This window comes from Plecotus auritus (assembly GCF_963455305.1).
Source record: "Plecotus auritus genome assembly, chromosome: 2".
NCBI lineage: Eukaryota > Metazoa > Chordata > Mammalia > Chiroptera > Vespertilionidae > Plecotus > Plecotus auritus.
The window spans coordinates 97975171-97996461 of NC_137771.1; positions in this window are offsets into that span (position 1 = coordinate 97975171).

Below are 21291 nucleotides of genomic sequence, written 5' to 3' on the forward strand. Positions count from 1 at the left end.
CTTGATAATGCATAACATCAATTGAGAGAGGATTTATGATTTGTCATTGTAAAAAAAAAAATCTCAAGTGTTCTGAAATTTTACAGTTCATATATGATAAAAGTTTTCCCAAATTTTGATGACAATAACTTTATATAATATGACCAGCAATGAGTATTAAAATAAAATACATTTTTCTAAGCCTTTAGTAACAAAAACCAAAGTTTAAACAACTATGCTAGAAGAGTATGAATTATTTTCCTATTCTCATTATAGAACACTAGGGGCCTAGTGCATGAATTCGTGCACCTTGAAAGGAACTGCAGGCCACAAGGCTGTGGTGGGCACAGGGGAGGGTCTCAGCCCATCCTCTGTGCCCCCACTGGGCCCCTCCCATGGTGGCCCCTGGTCCCCTGTCCCTTGTCTGCTGGCAACCTTGCTCCCGCCACTGCTGCTCCCATGTGCTGATGGCATTGGCCCCACTCACACCTGCTGACAGCATGGAACGATTGGGGCTGGTGCCAGCAGCAGGTGCTAACGGGGCTGGTGCTCTCAGTGGGTGTGAGTGGCGGCTGCTGCCCCGATCGCCCCACAGGAGCAGGGGGAGGTGGAGAAGCCCTCAGGGGCGATCAGGGCTGGCAGCCGCCACTCACACTTCTGACAGCGCCGAGTGATTGGGACCTCGCCAGGCGCCGGCAGTGGTTGTGAGTGGTGGCTCCGGTGCTGGCAGCCGGTGTGAGTGGGGCCAGTGCTGGCAGCAGATGCGAGCGGTGGGTGGGACCGCGGCGTGCAGGAGCAAAGCATTTTCAATAACCACCAGAGGCTTGCCCCGATGACAGCAACCGGAGCCTGCCTTGGTCTGGCACCCCCTCTTACCTACTCCACCATCCCGCCATGGCTGATGCCCACCATGTTCAACGCGCACACCCCCCGGTGGTCAGCGCACATCATAGCTACTGGTTGTTCTGTTGTTCAGTTGTTTCACTGTTCGGTCTATTTGCATATTAGCTTTTTATTATATAGGATGGTACTATAATACTGTTGTCTTATGAAGAGGTGATCAAAGAGAGTGCAACCAAAACAGTGTTGGAAAGGTGTGTTGGGAAGTTTATGAACAATAATATTATTTTCCTAGATTTTCTGCAGTTTAATGTGTGTTTTTATTTTACACGTCTACAAATTGTTTGGAAAGTTTTCAGTCTTATCACTGCCAAAACATCTTTTGCACATTCTCTCCCCTTTTCTGCTGGTGTTAAACTTTAAAACCATATTCTCTCTCTCTTATCAAATTCTTGCATTTTTTCATTATTTGTTTCACCATGCTTTATTCGAATATTTTCTTCTAACATAACTTGCAACTTGCCAAATCTCTCCTCAGTTGTAATTAATCTGCTATTAAATCCTAACATGAGTTCTTCATTTTGGTTATGAAATTTTTTAGTTTTGGAATTTGTTTCTGATTTGGAGGGCATAGTCAATTTTCTGCATAAATATTAATATTGTCTCATATCTTTGAACACAGTAAGAATAGTTATACTGAAGTGTGTATTTCTACTATGTTTTCTAATTTCTATTTCTATTAAATTTTGTTTTCCATTTCTATTAAAATTCTACTCTCTGGAATCTCTGTGAGCCTGTTGTTACTGTTAATTATTTCAGCTGATGTTTGCACACCATATATCTTGTTTCTTAGGAAGCCTGGCTATTTTTTATTGTATACCACATACTGTAACCCAAAATTGTGTGTAGAAATAAATTGTATATGAGTCTGTTTCTATTTTGTTTGTTAGTGTATTTGTTCATTAGATTCCCACATGTAACTGAAATCACATGGTATTTGTCTTTCTCTGACTGGCTTATTTCACTTAGCATAATAACCTCCATCTCTATCCATGATGTTACAAAAGGTAAGATTTCCTTCCTTTTTTACAGCCGAGTAGTATTCCATCATCTAAACAGATTGACAGCTGTGAGAGGGAAGGAGTTTGGGATGGCTAGGTGAAGGAATTAAAAAAAAAAATCAGACACAGCCTTGGCCATGTGGCTCAGCTGGTTGGAGCATCCCATACACCAAAGGTTGCAGGTTCCATTCCCGGTCAGGGTGCATACTGGAGGCAACTGAAAAATCAATCTCTCTCTCTCTCTCTCTCTCTCTCTCTCTCTCTCTCTCTCTCTCTAAAGTCAATGAAAACATATCCTGTGTGAGGATTAAAAAAGACACAGACAACTGTATAGTGATTGGAGAGGGAAAAAAGGGTGGGAGAGGTAGAAGAAGTTAAAGGGGGTGATAAATGGTGATGGAAGGAGACTTGACTTTTGGTGGTAAACACACAATATACAGATGATATATATAGAGAGAGAGTTGTACACTTGAAATCTGTATAATTTTATTAACCAATGTCATACAAATGAATTAAATTTAAAAAAAATATTTAAAAGAAATAATTTGTGGCTCAGGTGCTAAGGAAATGGTGAAGAATTACTGAAGACAGAACTGAGCCCAGCATTTGAGGGCTCCTTCTTCTGGAAGCATTTGCCTGTTTCTGAGGGAAGAGCTGAGAGACTGAGAGATAGCATTTACTGACTCTTGGGGCAGAGGACATCCCTGGAGACCAGGACTTGCCAAGGTGTGTGTGTGTGAACCTATGGCATGGCTCACGTTTAATTTGGGTTTAATGGGTTGTGTTTACATGGATTTACATGGTTTGCCACAACTTCCAGAAACAATTAGGTCAGTTACCATCCTGGTGCAGACATGACTCTAAGAATGCTCAGAGCCCATTCTGCTGATGCACCCAGCGTGGTGACCCAAAAGTGCAGGGTCAGAGGTCATCTCCCAGTCCTAACACGTCCTGCCGCACTTGGCACTGAAAGTACGTGGGGAGAGGAAGAGAAACAAGGTTTGAAAATACATGGAATCAAGAGCCAGTCTGTGGGAAAGTTTTCCAAATCTTACAGCTTACATATGAAAAAAAGGTTGATAGGAGTTATTCAAAATTTGATGACAGCACTAAAATTCACATGACACTGTCAATAGTGAGTTGCAAAACTAAAAGAAATTTTTCTAAACGACCCATAAGAAACAAACTTTTATTGGTTGTGCTATAGGAAAGACTCAATTTCCTCATTAGTCTCTCTGTAAAAATGATATTACAAGATTGGTGTCATAGGAAAAGGCAATCAAAGAGTATGCAGCCAAAATTATAAGGAAATAATTACAGAGGTGGGTTAGACAAATGAGTAATAAAGATGCTTTTTTTTTCTGTTTCAATGCTGTTTGTGGTATTTCATATGTTTTGAATATTTGTAATACATTGTAATTTGTTTGAACTTTCTGAATGATAACAATTTTACATTTAATTTTGTATTTTTTTGAAAGAGGAATCCCAAATTGTGGAGCCTCACACCCGCTTAGTCTGGGTCTGTCCCACCATGGGTTTATAAAAGCTTCTTTCCATCGTCATTTGAGAAGAGATTTCTGGCTTTTGTCATGCCACTTAAATTCCACAGATTTCAGTTCAGTCGTCTGTAAAATGAAGGAACTGGCCTAAAACTTCCTAGGTGTATGCAGCTCTGAAGGCAGTGGCACTGTGAGGCTATAAATTATAGAGGCAAGAAATTTAGTGACACTGCTCAGTGTGTGACCTTGTAACATTACACATCTTCGTTAGACAGAGGAGAAAAGACCCAGAAAAAAAAATAGCACACCCACAGTAGAACTCCTGAAAGGGTCACCAGAGAAGAACAGAGGGGTGAGGACAAAACTGCAGTAGCTAGGGTGCCCACATCTCCAGGCAAGGTCCCGGGTACCTGGGCAACACCTGCGGGGCAGGTGGCCAGGCTGGCTTTGCAACTCTCTCGACCAGCACTATCTCAAAGGCGTAAAATGGTTAGCACTGAATAAAAGAGAAGAGATAATTTATTGGAACAGATCTTTTAGAGTCTGTAGCATTTTTTCCTTCATACCCAGAAGTTTGGAATTATTCTCTTTTATTGAAGTAGACTTTTTAATGATTAAAATTACACTATTTGACTCAAAGTGATGAGAGAAGAATTGTGGTTTTTTGGGTTGTTTTTGTGTGTTTGTTTTTAACATAATGTCATTTTTAAAATCACAATATTTATCTCAGATTTTATCCTGTGTAAAGAGAAGCCAACATACCCTGTTCACAGGGCCAGTCATGAAAAAGAATCAGATTATTATACGGTGGCCACTAAGCTCTTTTAACTTAGTGCTCTACAGAGAATAGATTCAGAAATGTTATGTAAACTATACACTTAATTTAATAGATAAGTAAAATTTAGAAACATTTTGAGAAATTAATATTGGGTTCCAAACCTTTACTTTCCCAAATAAAAACATTTTTAAATCGCACCATCTAAAATCACAAAATTTTTATAAAGTAAGAAAAACTTTATACCAAGAAAGTATGAAAAGATATAATATATTATCAGAATTTTATAAAAGTACTTGAATTTAATAAGTTTAACTTTATTAATATTTACCTCACATTGTTTTTCTCATTGATAAGTATAGACCTTATAACAGACCTGGGCACAGAAACTTTGAATTAAATGCTTATTGAGGTATTGCTTTCATTGCAACATTTCATAAACCAGGAAAACAACACGATAGTCATATCAGTATTTCAAAACTATTTTTAAATTGACATGAACCACAAACTGAGGCACAAATCTAGTTAAATCTCTTTGATTTTATCACATAATAAATCAAAATACAAAATTCCAACATTGCTCTCTTAAGAGCCCTCTTCCCAGAATTGTTCATAAACTATAAAAATTTACTGGACTTGCAGGATCTCAGTCCTCTTGCAATGTCAGCTGGAGAGAAAACCGTCATTCGTCACTGCAGTTGCTCCCACTGCCACATGGTGGTGCTGTTGAAGCTTGGTCCTGCACAACACACCGGTCAAGAGGGCTGCCCAGGCCACAAAGGGTCTTCAAAGGAGGACGGGCCCCTTCCTACGTGTTATTTGCCACCTAAAATGTCATATTTGAGCCCCAAAGGTGCAGTTGTTAAAGATACATTCTTCCACTTCACCTAGAGAGACACCTTCCAGAACACCAGCCAGCCCAGGCCCACCTCTAACAGCAAGCACCTCACACACAGATCCGGCACCCCTTTCCTTTCCTCCCCTCCATGCTGGCCACCCAAAAGGGGCACAGATTTTCTTTAACCTCCCTGAACACAGATACTCAAGCTGTATTTCCTCCCTGGATATCAGATCCTCTTGTAGGAAAACCTCTGAAGACCCCAGTGTCCTCTTTGCCTCCTGTCACATAGAGGCCAGTCTCAGGGACGGCAAGGTGATTCTCCACTGAGGCGTCTCCTACCGAAAGGCTGGCAAGTCTCTGGCTAAAGAGAGAACACACCTGTAACCACTGATGGGGCAACCCTCAGCCAGCATGCCCCACCCCTTGCCACAGTACCACCGTGGGCAGTGGAAGCACTATGAGTGAGCGGCATGGCCGTGAGCCTCCACAGCACAGAGACGTAAGGGATGCAGGAGTGCAGCCTGAATGGATGGCTAATAACATGCAGGAAGGGGACAGGGTCACAAAGGCCCAGCCTCCCTTCTGCTCCACCTGGAAGAGCCATCCTAGCCTCCCAGTCCCGATGGGGCAGGCTATACTTCTGTGATGTCTGCAACAGCTCAGTTGCTCTCTCCACCAAACCCCATGCCCCTCTCTCCCACCAAAGAGGTGCCTTTTGAGAAGATTCCCCAGTAAGTGTCTGGCACGCCGACCTCAGGGTCTGCTTCCAGGGATGCCGACCTGCAGCCTTGGCCATTCTCCAGAAGTTCTAGTCCTGCTCGTTGGATTCCTCAAGATCATGACCAGGGACATGAATAACTAACTTAGAATGGTGAGCAGTTACTGCAGAGGAACGTGCAAATATGCAGGCAGGGTGGTGGCCCCAGCAGCGGCATGCTGATTCAGTGCCGGTCCAGACTTCCTACATCGCCGGAGAGCAGAGCAGCGCTGCTACAGAGAGCAGGCTCACCTGTCCCTTTGTTCCGCTGGGATCCATTCTTAGTAAAGAGAGAGATCTGTTTGCCCCGTCTGGCATTGTTGGGTAGGATGTGTCTCCACCCTGCACCCCTGGAGCACGGCCCCTGCATGGTGACACGGGGTGTGAGCAGCCATTCACTCTGAACGAACGCAGGTCTGGTTCTGCATCTCTGATACGCTTGCTGCCTGAACCACAACCACTCCATGGGGGAAAGGTCAGTGGGGGCACTTTCTCAAAAGGTGGCTATAGATCAGGCAGCACCAAGAGCTTCAAACTTCTTTCCATCCCATCCACAACCTGAGCAGGCAGTAGAGCAGGGTGGCTTAGAGTAGGGCTCTCAAGGTGGTCCCTGGACAATGGTGAGAAATGCAGATTCCTGGCTTTGCCCCAGAGCCACTGAATCTGACATTCTGGGGTGACGCTGCGTTTTCACAGGCCCCCCGGGATTCTGACACATGCTACCACTCCAGAAACACTGGTTAGAGTGTAGTCTGGTAAAACTTGTCTGTAAAAAGCCAGATGGTGACTATTTTAGCCTTTGCTGGCCATGTGGCCTCTGTCACTGCCTTGCGCTGCTGTGGTCATGTGAAGGCAGCCACAGGCAGTGTGCGATGTGGCTCTAGTCCAGCCTTGGGCAAACTACGGCCCGTGGGCCAGATCCGGCTGTTCTATCCGGTTCTCTTGCTCTCCCCTTTACTTTGAATGTATATTAGTTTACACAAACACTCCATCCATGCTTTTGTTCCGGCCCTCCGGTCCAGTTTAAGAACCCATTGTGGCCCTCGAGTCAAAAAGTTTGCCCACCCCTGCAGTCCATTAAAACTGTATCTGTGGACACTGAAAACTGAATTTCATGCAATTTTCATGCTCCATGAAATCTTCTCTTACTTTTGTCAACTGTTAAAAAGTGTGTGAAAGAGTGTTGCAAGTGGAAAAGTGAAAAAGCAGGAAACTGGAAATTCCTGAGCTCGACAGCCACCCCACCACCCTGAATGCACTGCCAGGAGGGGAGGGGAGGCGCAGCCTCGACACCGTGTGATGTGTCAGGTGGCTCAGACATGGAGGCAGGCTCAGTCCCAGGCAGGTGAGAAGACAGCCACACTCCTGGGTTGGAGTCTGAGCACCAGTGACCATCACACTGTCTTCATTGTATCCCAGGGGGTGTCTTTCTTCCACCGAGGCATCCTTCCAGAGCCTAAGAAGCATGCTCCATGCTCCTGACCTTTCCCTGTCATCTCCTGTCACAGCGTGTGTCACAGTGTGAGCATTCCTCCGCTCCTCCCCTCCAGTCTTGGGCTTATGTCTGCACCCAGCCGTGCCCTTTGGGCGTGATCATTGCCATCGCTTCCTTCCACCCAATAGCAACCATTTCTGCTGTCTGTGACCTCAGAAAAGAAACATGCTACTAGGGAAAATGGGAATGCCTCTAGAAATTAAGTGTAAGAGACAGAATGGAATGAAATGGCCTTTCTGGTTTGGCACTTTCCTGTTTCCCTGAATAGAATCTAGTCAGAGTCTGATGCAAAATGCGACATTCAAATGGACACATTTTATCACGATATGATCAGATTTACTTATCACTGAAACTGCAAGGGGTGACTAACATCTTTTCCTTTCATAGATGAATCAGCTGAGGCTCCATGGAGCTGGGTAACTTTCCCAACACCCCACAGGTAGGCAGTGGAAGAGCAAAGCTAATAATCTGCTTTTCAGGTGACCCTGAGCCAGAGAGAAACAGCCCTGAAGCGATCTGCTGAGAGAGATGCTGAGGAAAATGGCCTCCACAGGAGGCAGCCCTGAAGGAAGGGAAGCCCCAACACTGCCAGAAAGTGACTGCATGTGGGTCACATGTAAATTGTCACTTCTGTGAGACTTTTTCTACAAAATTGATTTTTACTTAAGACAACTTTCCAGAACAACACTTTCCTTATTTTTCATTTGTCACTTGTTTAGATCCCCTTTTCTTCTGTGGAGATAATACTCTGGGTTGACATCTCTAAGCATTTTATCATGTGAACACACACAATGGCTTTCCCTAGCCTGGTCCTTTGAGACAAGTATTGTGAACTAACATGTTATCTTTTCATATCTCTTCCTCTTCACTCAGCGACCACTCTACTAGTAGGTTGACTCTGACCCCCCTTGGGCTGAAGTCAAGCTGAGTTCTTCCCACAGAGTTGAGGGCAGTCACAGCAGGCAGTGTCCGTGGAATATTTCTTGGTTGAAGTCTTCTGACGTGTACCAAGGCTGTCTCTTACCCTGGAGGATTTTTAAATGAATATGTGGTCAAATATGGAAACCTCCAGTAAAAGTTGATGGAAAAATCAAACTTGGAGCAACTGGAAAACATTTCTTAAAGACGAGGGTCAGACACAGACCGTGAGCACAGAAATGTGGCAGGCAGTCTCAGGTAAGGGAGGTTTATCGTTCCCACTTCCCTCAGCAGGAGCCAGTAGTGGGGGGACTCGTGTCTTATATTTAACTAGAACCCATTATGCAAATTCTTGACCACCTCTCTCTACTCCATATTCTGTCTTTCAAACTCTGCAATCCGATATGGGATTGTACCCCTAATCAGGGAAAATTCTAGGTTAAAGTTGTACTTCTTGCCCATTCTCTTTGGCATCAGATAGTGTTTGTCAATTCTGATGAGCCTTGACATATAAAATTACAACGAAGTTTGCCTGGGCTGATGCTTCTAACCCCTTGAGTGAGTACAAGTGGAGAACACAGCACGTCCTCCCAGGCACTCTCCATGCTATGAACCGTGTGGAAGTTGTTCCCGGAGAAAGTTCCTGGAGAAAGGATGACCAGTGTGGCCGCTCTCAAACCTGCTCCTCCTCTTCATTATTCACTGCCGACTCAATCCTACCAACTCTCTTCATGTATTCTGCTTCAAAGTTTGTCCAAAGGTTGTACATTAAATCTGTGCTTATCCATTTTCCTCACAGGAAGAGAGAAAGAGACAGATGGAGGACACTCACCCTCGGGTCCTGCCAGGGCCTCAGCCAGGCGTCCCGCTGGCTGGCAGAGGGATGATAGATGGGGCCCTTTCCCGTGTGTACAGGGGAGGCTGCCTTTGCTTGATTCTGTCCAGTTAGCAAAACAGGGGGAGCTGCCAAGAAAAACAGCTGAGGTATGAAAGTTAACAGCTAGCGATCATTGTGGTGTGAAATGGACCCATGAAATGAGACATCAAGGATGCTGCTTGGAATAACTTGAATGTTGAACATTCTTTCCCAGAGAAAAGAGGGACAACAGCACAACAGCAGTGTAGGAGAAACGGGCCGGCTGGCGCACGCACATCCCGAGGGCCAGGCAGGAGATCCTCTCCTGGTACCCAGACCTCAGGCAGCGCGCTGGGAGGTCAGGAGGCAGTGCCCATGTCCTGCCCATCCTTGCCAACAATTCTTGCCACCTCCCTGCCCCCATCCAAAAAACAGCTATTAATAGGTCATATCAAAAGAACCCTTGTATTTTATAATCATTTTCATCTGGCTGAGGAAAAAGCAACCATTAAAAGTCTGCTGTAGGATTGCTAGGCCCGCGAGGCAGGTTTCCAGCAGCTCATACAGAGGACGTGGGCGCAGCTGACAGACGAGGCACGGGATGGTTTATGGTCTTTAATGCCCGTGCTGACATGGAGGATTGGGGGGAGATTTATTCTAGGCCTGGGCCATCCCTGTGCACTGAAAACTGGTCATTACAAGCCAGATGACAACTGGAATGCCGTAATCACTTGAGGAATATTTATTTGGTTTTTAAGTTTTTGGATGAATCTGGGTTTCAGAAAGTGAGGGCCTGCTAGGAAGTTAGACTCTGCCCTTATTACATCCAAACCATGATGCATTTGCTAGCCAATATGTAACCCTATATGGAAAATATAATCAGAAAGTAGAAGCCCCAAGACGAGAAGGCTCGTGATTGCAGCCCTCACCACTGTACCCCCATTTGCGGTCACTGCACACCCTAACTATCCCAAACGGACCAAAGGAATCCAATGCTTGTAAAGTCTGCTCAGCATCGTCGAGTCCTTGGCCCACCGTGACAGTGAACTTGATGTAGTGGTAATATATACTGGAATACTTCTGGCTCATTCTACTGAATTTCAGGTGATAAACAGAATATCAAAAATAGAGTTAGACATTTTTATTAAGCCCAGTGTCAGCCTAAAGATTTCAATTAAGCTTCTATAAACACATCTTCTTTTTACACTAAAATCATCCCAAATGGTACGATTCGGCTCTCAAGCAAGTCATGCCTTGGTACTAACGACGTTTACTTGTGACGTTTTAAATGGTTCTCGCTTCTTACAGGAGGAAGTTGGACACAAATGACCGATATGCCATTATTCCTATAAAATATAGCATAACACTTCCTGCACTTACACATCTTGTTTTTCTTTCCCTTCCAGAACTCTAAGCAGGCATGTCTCTCTGATAATTTTTCTCCTCAGCAAATCCATCATCTTCTAAGAGCACAAGAACAAGAGGCCTGTCTGATTTATGGCGCACTCGCCCTCGTGGTAGCTATCGTGTACCATCTCGCTCGGCACTCAGCCTGACTCCACGGCACAGGCCCGATGTCTGCACAGGCAGTGCCCTCGGTATGAAAATTCACTGAGCTATTTGCTTATGTAGGCACATTTCTAAGTCTGTGTCACACTCCAACAAAATAGTTCATGCTTTAAATGTACATAAACCAAGACCATGGAAGTGCTCTCCCATCTCTTCTGCACTATTAATTCTAAGCTCAGTGAAAGCAAATAAACAGAATGCCCCCATCGTGCACTGTGACGCTGGAGCTTGGAGGGGTCGTGCTGGAGAGGAGCCGCAGAGGAGTTTTAGGGAGGAGGCACGTACTGGGATCCCAATGTCCTGCCACTTAATTTGCTGTCCCGTGCCTATGCTGGATTTTGAGAGTTGTCTCTTTGCCCACCCACCCCCAGCTTCCGCAACAACTTCCACTGGCAGGTTCTAGATTTTGTTACATTTGTGTTTAGCAAACTTCAAGATGAGAGGTTTTGGAAAAAGAAAAAAAATCTTATCACTATGTTTTCTAGCAGGGTAATTGTGTGCAAGGCATTCATTCCGTTTCTCTTATTTCAGCACCCTTTTTTTTGACAAGTTGGTAATCAAAACATTTTTTTTTCTTTTTTTGAAAATGAATCAAGCAGAAATTTTATTACAAGCTTTTCAGAGATTGTTATGAACACAAATAAAGTATCCTTTTAAAAATGTATCAAATTAAATCAAAACACATCAAAGTAAAACACATTAAGAACTCATTTAGGTTGTAAGATTTTCACATGACTTTGTCTTAATCATTGGCAATGCTCTGTAAGTCACATTTGAAACATTTTTTAAAGACAGGAAATAATGTGGTATTTTTTTAAAGTGCAACCACAACTGTAGAAGAACTTAAGAAGACAAAGGTTACATCTGCTTCATACACAGAATGGGGCAACCTAATACTCAACACATTAATATTGCTAACCTCGTTTGCTAAGAAACAGCCTCTATGTTTAGTGTTAAAAATAAAACAATTTTCTCACTTAAAAAAATCAAGACATCATTTGATTAATAAAGCTTATTCCTCCCCCAATTTTACACTGGTTTATCTTCATTTAGAAATTTCAAATTCATGAGAAAAAATAAATTTTGTTACTAACGGTGTAAAAATTTTAGGAACAACGAATTACAAATATTCATTTTTTGATAAACAAAAATGTTTTCCTTTCCAAAATGTAAACACCCAGTAAATAAAACATACACAGTTTTCAAGGTATAGAAAAATAGTAATTCACTCATGGAAGAAGTGCATTTTTGTATATTTGATGGCAAGGTTTTTGTTTGTCTTAAGTATAAATAAACCACTTCAAACAAACTGGGCCATTATTACTTAAGAGTCTAGTCCTCCACCCAGTTTCCTTATTTGAGTTGAAATTCATCAATTTCTGTAGAATTTTTGTTATGAGACCAGGTCACAGGAAAGGTCTGAAATATCAAAAAGCCATTTGGACACTTGTCGGTATTGGCTCAGTTGGATGAGCATCCTCCCATGCAGGGATTGAATTCAGGGTTGGGGCATATGCATGGGTTGTGGGCTGGATCCCCAGTGCAGGGCTTGCAGGGGTAGCTGATGGATGATGGATGTTTCTCTCTCTCATCGATGTTTCCCTCTTTCCCTCTCTCTTTAAAAAAAAAATCAATAAAACATTTTAAATAAAATAAAATAAAAGTCATTTGGTTAGAGGGAAAATGTTTTCTCGAGACTGGGAGGCAGTCACTCATCAGTTTGCGCTAAAGGCTTTCCTTAGCACACCCGTTTCCTACAGTCTTCAGGAGGAAGCACAGGATCTGGACTGGGGTGGCTTCCTGCTGGAGCTCCGACTTCAGGGCCTCCTGCAGGCATCCTGTGGAAGCTCGGCAGCCGCCTGAGACCTGGATCCTCCACACGGCCTCAGCTCCAGCTGCTCCACCAGAGGCCGCAGGGCATTCATGTGACCCCTGAAGACACTGTAGAGGTGGGGGATTCAGAGCGCAGGTGCGCCTGGTTGCCCAAGCCAGGAGGAGGTAATCAAAACACGTGTAAAATGGTATTTAAAGCTAATGAATTAAGCAAAGAGAAACCCACTTTGTTCTGCAATCAAAGCTGTGGGCTTCCAAAGCCAGCCGGAATGGTGGCTGTAGCCGCCAGTTGCTCTCTGTTCACTGTCTACGGCTCAGAGCAGCCCTGCTCTCCTTGTGTCCCTCTCTATCCACTCTACATCCTTCTCCACACTGCCGTGGGCTTGGGAGGCTCCAGTGGGTCCCCCATCCTCTGATTTCCAGTTGGTTTGGCAATTCAGAGTGAGGTCAGAGTATTTGTCCCCCCAGCAACCTTCCTGAGGTGGTGCTTTGACCAGCGGTGTCCCTGCAACTAAAGTTACAGCTCTTCTCAGGTGGCCCTTTCCATGGATTCCCTGTCACCAGGAGCCACCCTCACCCTGTCATGCTGAGAAGTAGTAATGGCCTGCCTTAGCTGTTATTATTACTAGTCATTTCCTTGTACCCTGATTTCAACTTTGCAGATAGTCTCCTCATTAAATCCTCCTTAAAATACTAGTATTGTAAGTTGAAGGTGCCCTATATTTCCTGTGGAGACCCTGACCAACATGGGGTCTGAAGAAAAGCTATGGCCAAGCACTGAATGGAGCCGCCAGGGTACATTGAACTGCCAGAGGCTGTCATGGCTACAGAGAAGACCTGTGCTGCCCTCCAGTGCAGTCCTCCGGGATCTGCACACCTGAGGAATCCCTGACATGCTCTTGTCCAAGTGTCTGGTGGTCCATCGCACCCTTCTTTGTGGTCTGTACTCTATGTTGAGCACTGCACCTCTGGACTGGAGGGTGAGAAGAAGGAGGTGGGACCTGATAAGTCCAGAATGAATATGGTTGCATATCCACCACTCACAAATGAACCACTTGGACAATTTTCAAAAAGGGAATACATATCAACAACTCCTAGATCAAGGAACAGATGTCCCCTGCCAAGAACCCTCACTCTCCCAGTCACCAAAGGCTCTAACGGTAGCCTTTACACTTACTTTAAACACCAGAAATCTGTTTTTCCTACTTTTGAACTTCAGGTAAGTACAGTCATAGAGCGTGTCCTTTTTTGTGTCTCACATTATGTTTGTGAGTTTCATCTATGTTGTTGCAATGTTCCTGCTCATCGCTGTATAGTTTTCCATTTTATAAACATATCACTCCATATTGATCCAGCCTATTTTAGAAAAATATTTGGGTTGTTCCCACATTTGGGATTTTTAAAAATCATTCTGCCATGAACATACTCACACATGTCTTTTATTAAACACGTTGCATGCATTTGTGCTATGATTTGTACTATTTTCTTGCTACCCTTCCCAACTCCTGTCTCCTCCTAATTAGCACTGTTCAGGGAAGACAGAACAAGAGGAAAGTGGGATCTGCGAGGAGAAAGGGAGGTAACATCCAGCAAAGCTGTGGTGTAGATTCCACAGAGCACATCTGAGATTGATCAAAGCTGTGGGCAGAGTCCACCAGACCTTAAGCCATCCTACTGCTCACAGTACAGCTCTGTGTGCTGGGAGTGGGGCACGAGGAGCTGTCTCCACATCAAGTAAACCCAGAAGAAAATGCCTCTCACTCTGCATTATCTGACACAAAGGAAAATATTGAAATGAAGGGAGAGGAAGATCTTGAAAAATCTCCATCTAACAAGGACTGATAAAAGAAAAATAACTGTGAAGTTCCCATGACTACCAATTTAAGATGCATTAAGTGCCACTGCCCAGCTGGTGTGATTCAGTGGTTGAGCATCAACCTATGAACCAGGAGGTCATGGTTTGATTCCTGTTCAGGGCACATGCTGGGACTGTGGGCTCAATCCCCAGTGCGGGGCATGCAGGAAGCAGCCAATCAATGATTCTTTCTCATCATTGATGTTTCTATCTCTCTCTCCCTCTCCCTTCCTCCTGAAATCAATAAAAAAAAAACTTTTTAAATGCTACTGATAACCTCTCTAACTGGTCTTTTATCTATATTTTTTTCTTTTTATAGTGTAGACCAGTGGTCGGCAAACTTACTAGTCAACAGAGCCAAATATCAACAGTACAACGATTGAAATTTCTTTTGAGAGCCAATTTTTTTTAAACTTAAACTTCTTCTAACGCCACTTCTTCAAAATAGACTCGCCTAGGCCATGGTATTTTGTGGAAGAGCCACAATCAAGGGGCCAAAGAGCCGCATGTGGCTCGCGAGCTGCAGTTTGCCGACCACGGGTGTAGACAATTTAATAAGAGCTATTAACAATCTATTCACAGTCCTAACTCTAGTATTAGTTTCCTAAGGCTGCCATAATAAATTATGTCCACCTAAGTGGCTTACAAAACACAAATTTATTCTCTCAAAGTCCTGGAGGCTAGAAGTGCAACTCCAGGCATGGCAGGGTTATGTCCTTCCGGAGGCTCTGAGGGACAATGTCTGTGCTGCCCTCTGGCTTCACGTGGTTGCTGCAGTCATTGGTGCTCCTCGGCTTGTAGATGCATTGCTCCCATCTCTGCCTCGACCTTTCTGCCTGTGTCTGTTGTGGCAAATTTTCTCCTTTTTGTAAGGACACCGGTCATATTAGAGTAGGGCCCACCCTACTCCAGGATGACTTAATCTTAACCTAATTACATCTTCAGTTACCCTATTTCTAAATTAGGTCACAGTCCCCAGTTCCAAGTAAGCATAAATTTTGGGGGAACACTTTTAAACCAGGACACCCCTTACTTGATTTTTTTCTCCATAATCTAGGGTTAAGTATGATTTTTTTTCTTGCACATTGATGTTCAGCATCATAATTCTTGCTATTGTATAGGGAACCCAAATATATATGATGAGGCTTGAGTTGGAATAAGAATGTGAGTTGGGAGTAGAGAAGAGGCTCCCAACCTTTCTATGACACATGTAACTCTATTGTCATAACTAAGAGATAGGAGCATTGGAGGTGGAGGCTCAGAGGACAGTTTCTGGTCATGTTGGCCAAGGTTTTATAGCATAGTGAATTCACTTATGTAAACCTGGAGTGCAGAGTGTCCAGAAAAGGGGGAAATGCAGCCTACTCTTAACTAGGAAGAGACATATTGTAGGGGCTAATTTAATCAGTGCTTGCCAACAGCCTACTTCCAGGCAGCCCAGGCACCAACTTCCAGGAGGGGAGAACTTCCATGAAGATACAGAGACACTCCCAGATAAAAGTTGCGTACGACTTCTGGCCTTCATCTGTGATGCAAAGTTTATTTCCATTACAAATGTATCTTCTTTGTCAGAGTGGACACAACATAGCCTTACGACAAGATCACAGGGCAGCTTATCAGTGGGCAGTGGGGGAAGGCCATTCTATTCCACAGAGTGACATTCCCAGTGTTGCTGAGTAGGAACAAACCAGACCAAGACAACAGCTGGAAAACCTCTGGAGAGCTGGGAAGGTTCTGGCTAGCACGAGACTTCCACCACTGCCACCGCTGCCCCTCTGAGCTCCCTGTCAGCATGACTAGCACCCCAGAACTTGCCAGGCCTTGTTATATTAGTGTAACCCTTCTGATTAATTGTGATGCAAATGGACTTTAGGTTTCAGGTGGCTGATGAATAATAACCAAAAAAGAGAAAATTAAAGAGTCTCATTCTATCACACAAACATTTATTCCACAAAAAGGCAACTCAGATCATTCAGGCCAAAAAGAATACAATTGTGTGTTTTCAGAGATGCCCAAATTTACTATAATTGTGAATGATCTATTTTTAACATACAGTGCATGACTAAAGAAGCTGAAGAAATTCTGAAGGCTAATAGCTCTATGGCATAGCAGATACAGGTAATGATGAAATTCACATTGCAGTTCAATTCAGGGCAGAGAATATTTTCATAAAATATTTCTTTAAAACCAGAAACTGAAAAGTGGTGGTCAGGTTAAGGTTAGGCCTAAAATTTGATTAGAATATGGCTGCTCCTTAAACACTCTTTTTTTTTATTGTTGAATTGATTGGGGTGACACTGATTAACAAAATCATACAGGTTTCAAGTGTACAACTCAACAATACGTCATTTGCACACCACATAGTGTGCCCATTGCCCAAAGTAAAGTCTCTTTCCAACCCTATTCCCCGCTCTACTTTTCCACCTCCACCTACCCAATGCCTTTCCCTCTGGCCATCACCACACTGTTATCTGTGTCTATGTGTTATATATATACTAGTGGCCTGGTGCACGGATTCATGCACATTGAAAGGAAATTAATTAGAAGGTGGTCAGAGGGGCGGGACTGGGTGAGATGGCTGGACATGCCCTGGAGCCAACCTCCCTCAGTCCCTCCCCAGCCGGCTGCACCTGGGGTGGTGCTGCAGCTTGAAGGGCATCTGCAGAGTGAGCAAGGATTCCTCTGGCAGGTGGGGTCCCTTGGCCTGGCCTGCCGGGATCCCCTAAGGGGTCCCAGATTGCGAGGGGGCAGTTCTCAGGTGACACAGTCCAGAATTGGGCTCCCTTCTCTCTGGTTTCTGGGGTGCATCACCCGAGAACCACTGCTGCAAAGTCACCGCAGCTCAGCAGTTCCTGCATTGAGCGTCTGCCCCCTGGTGGTCAGTGCATGTCATAGCTATCAGGCGGACTGTCAGATGGTCACTTAGCCTTTTATATATATATATATATACTAGAGGCCTGGTGCACAAAATTCGTGCACGGGGGGGGGTGGTCCCCTCAGCCCAGCCTGCACCCACTCCAATCTGGGACCCCTCGGAGGATGTCCAACTGCCAGTCTAGACCAGCAGTTGGACATCCCTCTCACAATCCTGGACCGCTGGCTCCTAATCATTCACCTGCCTGTCTGCCTGGTCACCCCTAACTGCCCCTCTGCCAGCCTGATCACTCCTCACTGCCTCTGCATGATGGCCTGGTCACCCCTAACTGCCCCCCACTGCTGGTTGCTCCTAACTGCTCCCCCCCCCCCCCACCAACCTGCTCTCTCCCAACTGGCCCCCCTGCCGGCCTGCTCGCCCCCAACTGCCTTCCCCTTCTGGCCTGATCACCCCTAATCGCCTCTGCCTCAGCCCCGCCACCATGGCTTTGTCTGGAAGGACGTCCAGAAGGTCTCCTGGTCTAATTAGCATATTACCCTTTTATTAGTATAGATAGAGGCCTGGTGCATGAATTGGGGCTGGCTGGTCTGCCCTGAAAGGGGTCCCAGATCCAGGTGGGAGTAACCTTGGGGGGTGGGGCTGGCCAGGGCAAGGGGCCTGGGGCAGTTTGCAGGACGGCCATTCCCCCACTGGGGTGGGGGTCCCCACTGGGGGCGTGGCCAGCCTGGGCAAGGGGCTGAGGGCTGTTTTCAGGCTTACCACACCCCCATGGGGGTGAGGGTCCCTGCTGGGGGTGGGGTTGGCCTGGGCAAGGGGCTGATGGCCATTTTTAGGCTGGCCATAACCCCATTGGGGTGAGGGTCCCTGTGGGGGGTGTGGCCAACTTGGGCAAGGGGCTGAGGGCCATTTGCAGGATGGCCACGCCCCCATCAGGGTGAGGGTCCCCACTGGGGGGCATGGCCAGCCTGGGCAAGGGGCTGAGGGCTGTTTGGGGGTGGTTTGTAAGCCAGCCAAGCCCCCTGCTTTGTCCAGAAGGACGTCCGGAAGGTCTCCAGAAGGTCTCCCAGTCTAATTAGCTTATTACCCTTTTATTAGTATAGACTAGTGGCCCGGTGCATGGATTTGAAAGGAAATTAATTAAAAGAAATATTTTAATATTGCTATTCACCCTTTCTCTCTAATAGAAGAGTCACAGATGAAAGAAATATGAAAATAATATATAAATTGATTAATAAATAAACAACAACAAAGACATAATATATAAAAACAACAAAAACATGACATAAAAGAACATTGATAAAAACAATGACTGATAAGTTTATTACACTATTCTAATATCTCCCTGTATACCACATTAAGAGTAAAAACACTTTCAGAGTGCTTGACTAATTTCCCTTGTGATGAAGTATTTACAACTTTAACTTTAACGTCACATGAAGAGAAAGCAACACACACATGCGATTGGCACCAGCGAGAGCTTCATATATATCGTGCATGCGTGAGTCAATGTTTATTTTAAATTGCCAGTGCATGCCATATGTTCCGGCCAGTCGGTTGGTCGGTCGGACAGTCGGACACACATATGGTCGGTCACTTAGCCTTTTATATATATAGATAGATTTTTTCTTATTTTAAATTTATCCCTTTACCTTTTTTCACCTAGCCTCCCCCACCATTACCTCTCTGCTCTGAGAGCTGTGATTCTGTTCTATGTCATTTATGAGTCTTTCTATTTTGTTTGTTAAATTATTTTGTTCATTAGATTCTACATATAAATGAGATCATATGGTATTTGTCTTCCTCTGACTGATGTATTTCACTTAGCATAACAACATAACACTCTCTAGGTTCATCCATGCTGTCACAAATGGTATGATTCCTTTTTTTTTTTTTTTTTTTATGGCTGAGTAGTATTTCATGGTACAAATGTACCACAGCTTTTTTACCCACTCATCTACTGATGGGCACTTGGGCTGTTTCCAGATCTTGGCTATTGTAAACAATGCTGCAATGAACATAGGGGTGCATCTATTCTTTCAAATTAGTATTTCAGGTTTCTTTGGATATAATATATTATCAGAAGTGGAATCTCTGGGTCATAAAGCAGTTCCATTTTTTATTTTTTGAGGAAACTCCATACTGCTTTACACAGTGGCTGCTTCGATCTGCATTCCCACCAATAGTGCATGAGGGTTCCCTTTTCTCCATATCCTCTCCAGCACTTGTTGTTTGTGGATTTATTGATGATAAATCAGGTGTGAGGGTGATATCTCATTGTGGTTTTAATTTACATTTCTCTAATGATTAGGGATGTTGAGCATATTTTCATATGTTTATTGCCATCTGTGTGTCCTCTTTGGAGAAGTATCTATTCAGACCCTTTGCCCATTTTTTAATTAGATTGTTTGTTTTCTTGGTGTTGAGTTGTATAAGTTTTTTATATATTTTTAATATTAACTCCTTATTAGATGTATCATTGGTGAGTATTTTCTCCCATTCAGTGGGCTCCCTTTTCATTTTGTGGATTGTTTCTTTTTCTGTGCAAAAGCTTTTCAGTTTGATGTAGTCCCATTTGTTTATTTTTACCTTTGTTTCCCTAGTTCAGGGAGATATATTGGCAAAAATATTGCTATGAGAAATGTCTGAGATTTTACTATGTTTTCTTCTAGGATTTTTATGGTTTTACAATTACATTTAAATATTTAAAACATTTTTAGTTTATTCTTGTGTGTGGTATAAGTTGGTGGTCTAGTTTCATTTTTTTGCATATATCTGTCCAGTTTTCCCAATACCATTTATTATTGAATAGACTATCTTTACCACATTGCATGTTCTTGCCTCCTTTGTCAAATATTAATTTAGCACATAGGTGTGGATTTATTTCTGGGCTCTCTATTCTGTACCATTGATCTATATGCCTGTTCTTATGCTAGTACCATGTTGATTTGATTACTATGGCTTTATAATATACACTGAGTGGCCAGATTATTGTGACCACCCCATCAGTACTTGGTTGGGCCACCTTTTGCCTTCAATACTGTGGCAATTATTCTTGGCATTGACTCCACGAGATGTTGAAAGGTGATGTGAGGAATCTGACACCGTGCCTGATGAATAGCACTGTCCAGTTCTGTGAGATTTGATGGTTGTGGAACCAGCTGCTGATGGCTCTTTTAACTTCGTCCCACAAATGCTCAATTGGATTGAGATCTGGTGATTGTGGGGACCACCTAAGGTAAAGTCTCCCTCATGTTCTTGAAACCACTCCTGCACAATACAAGCACCATGGCATGGCACATTGTCTTGTTGGAAGAAGCCATCTCCACTGGGATACGCCCGTGGTCGGTAAACTGCGGCTCGCGAGCCACATGTGGCTCTTTGGCCCCTTGAGTGTGGCTCTTCCACAAAATACCATGGCCTGGGCAAGTCTATTTTGAAGAAGTGGCATTAGAAGAAGTTTAAGTTTAAAAAATTTGGCTCTCAAAAGAAATTTCAATCGTTGTATTGGATATTTGGCTCTGTTGACTAATGAGTTTGCCTACCACGTATCCGATACATCATCAACATAAGATGAACTTGATCAGCAACGATACTTAGGTATGTTGTGCTATTCAGATGTTGTTGCACACGAATTAAAGGGCCAAAATCATGCCAGGAGAACATGACCCAAACCATAACACTGCCCCCACCAGCTTGAAGGGTTGTACTCATGCATGTGGGGTGCATGCTTTCATGCTGTTTCTGCCAAATTCTCACTCTGCCATCTGCATGATGCAACTGGAAATGTGGTTCATCAGACCACATGACATTTTTCCAATGCTTGACTGTCCAATCCTTGTGTTTCTGTGAGAATTGGAGATGTTTTATCTTGGTAACTGCAGACAGCAAAGGTGTTTGAACAGGCCTTTGGCTTCCATATCCCATATGATGCAGTGTACGGCTAATTTGCCTATAAACGTCAGGTGGTCATTATAATCTGGCCACTCAGTGTAGTTTGATAGGAGATGGTGTGACACCTTCAGCTTTGTTCTTCTTTCTTAAGACTGCTGAGGCTACTCAGGGTCTTTTGTGGTTCCATATACATTTTTGGAATATTTGTTATAGATCCATGAGATACAACATTGGTATTTTAATAGGA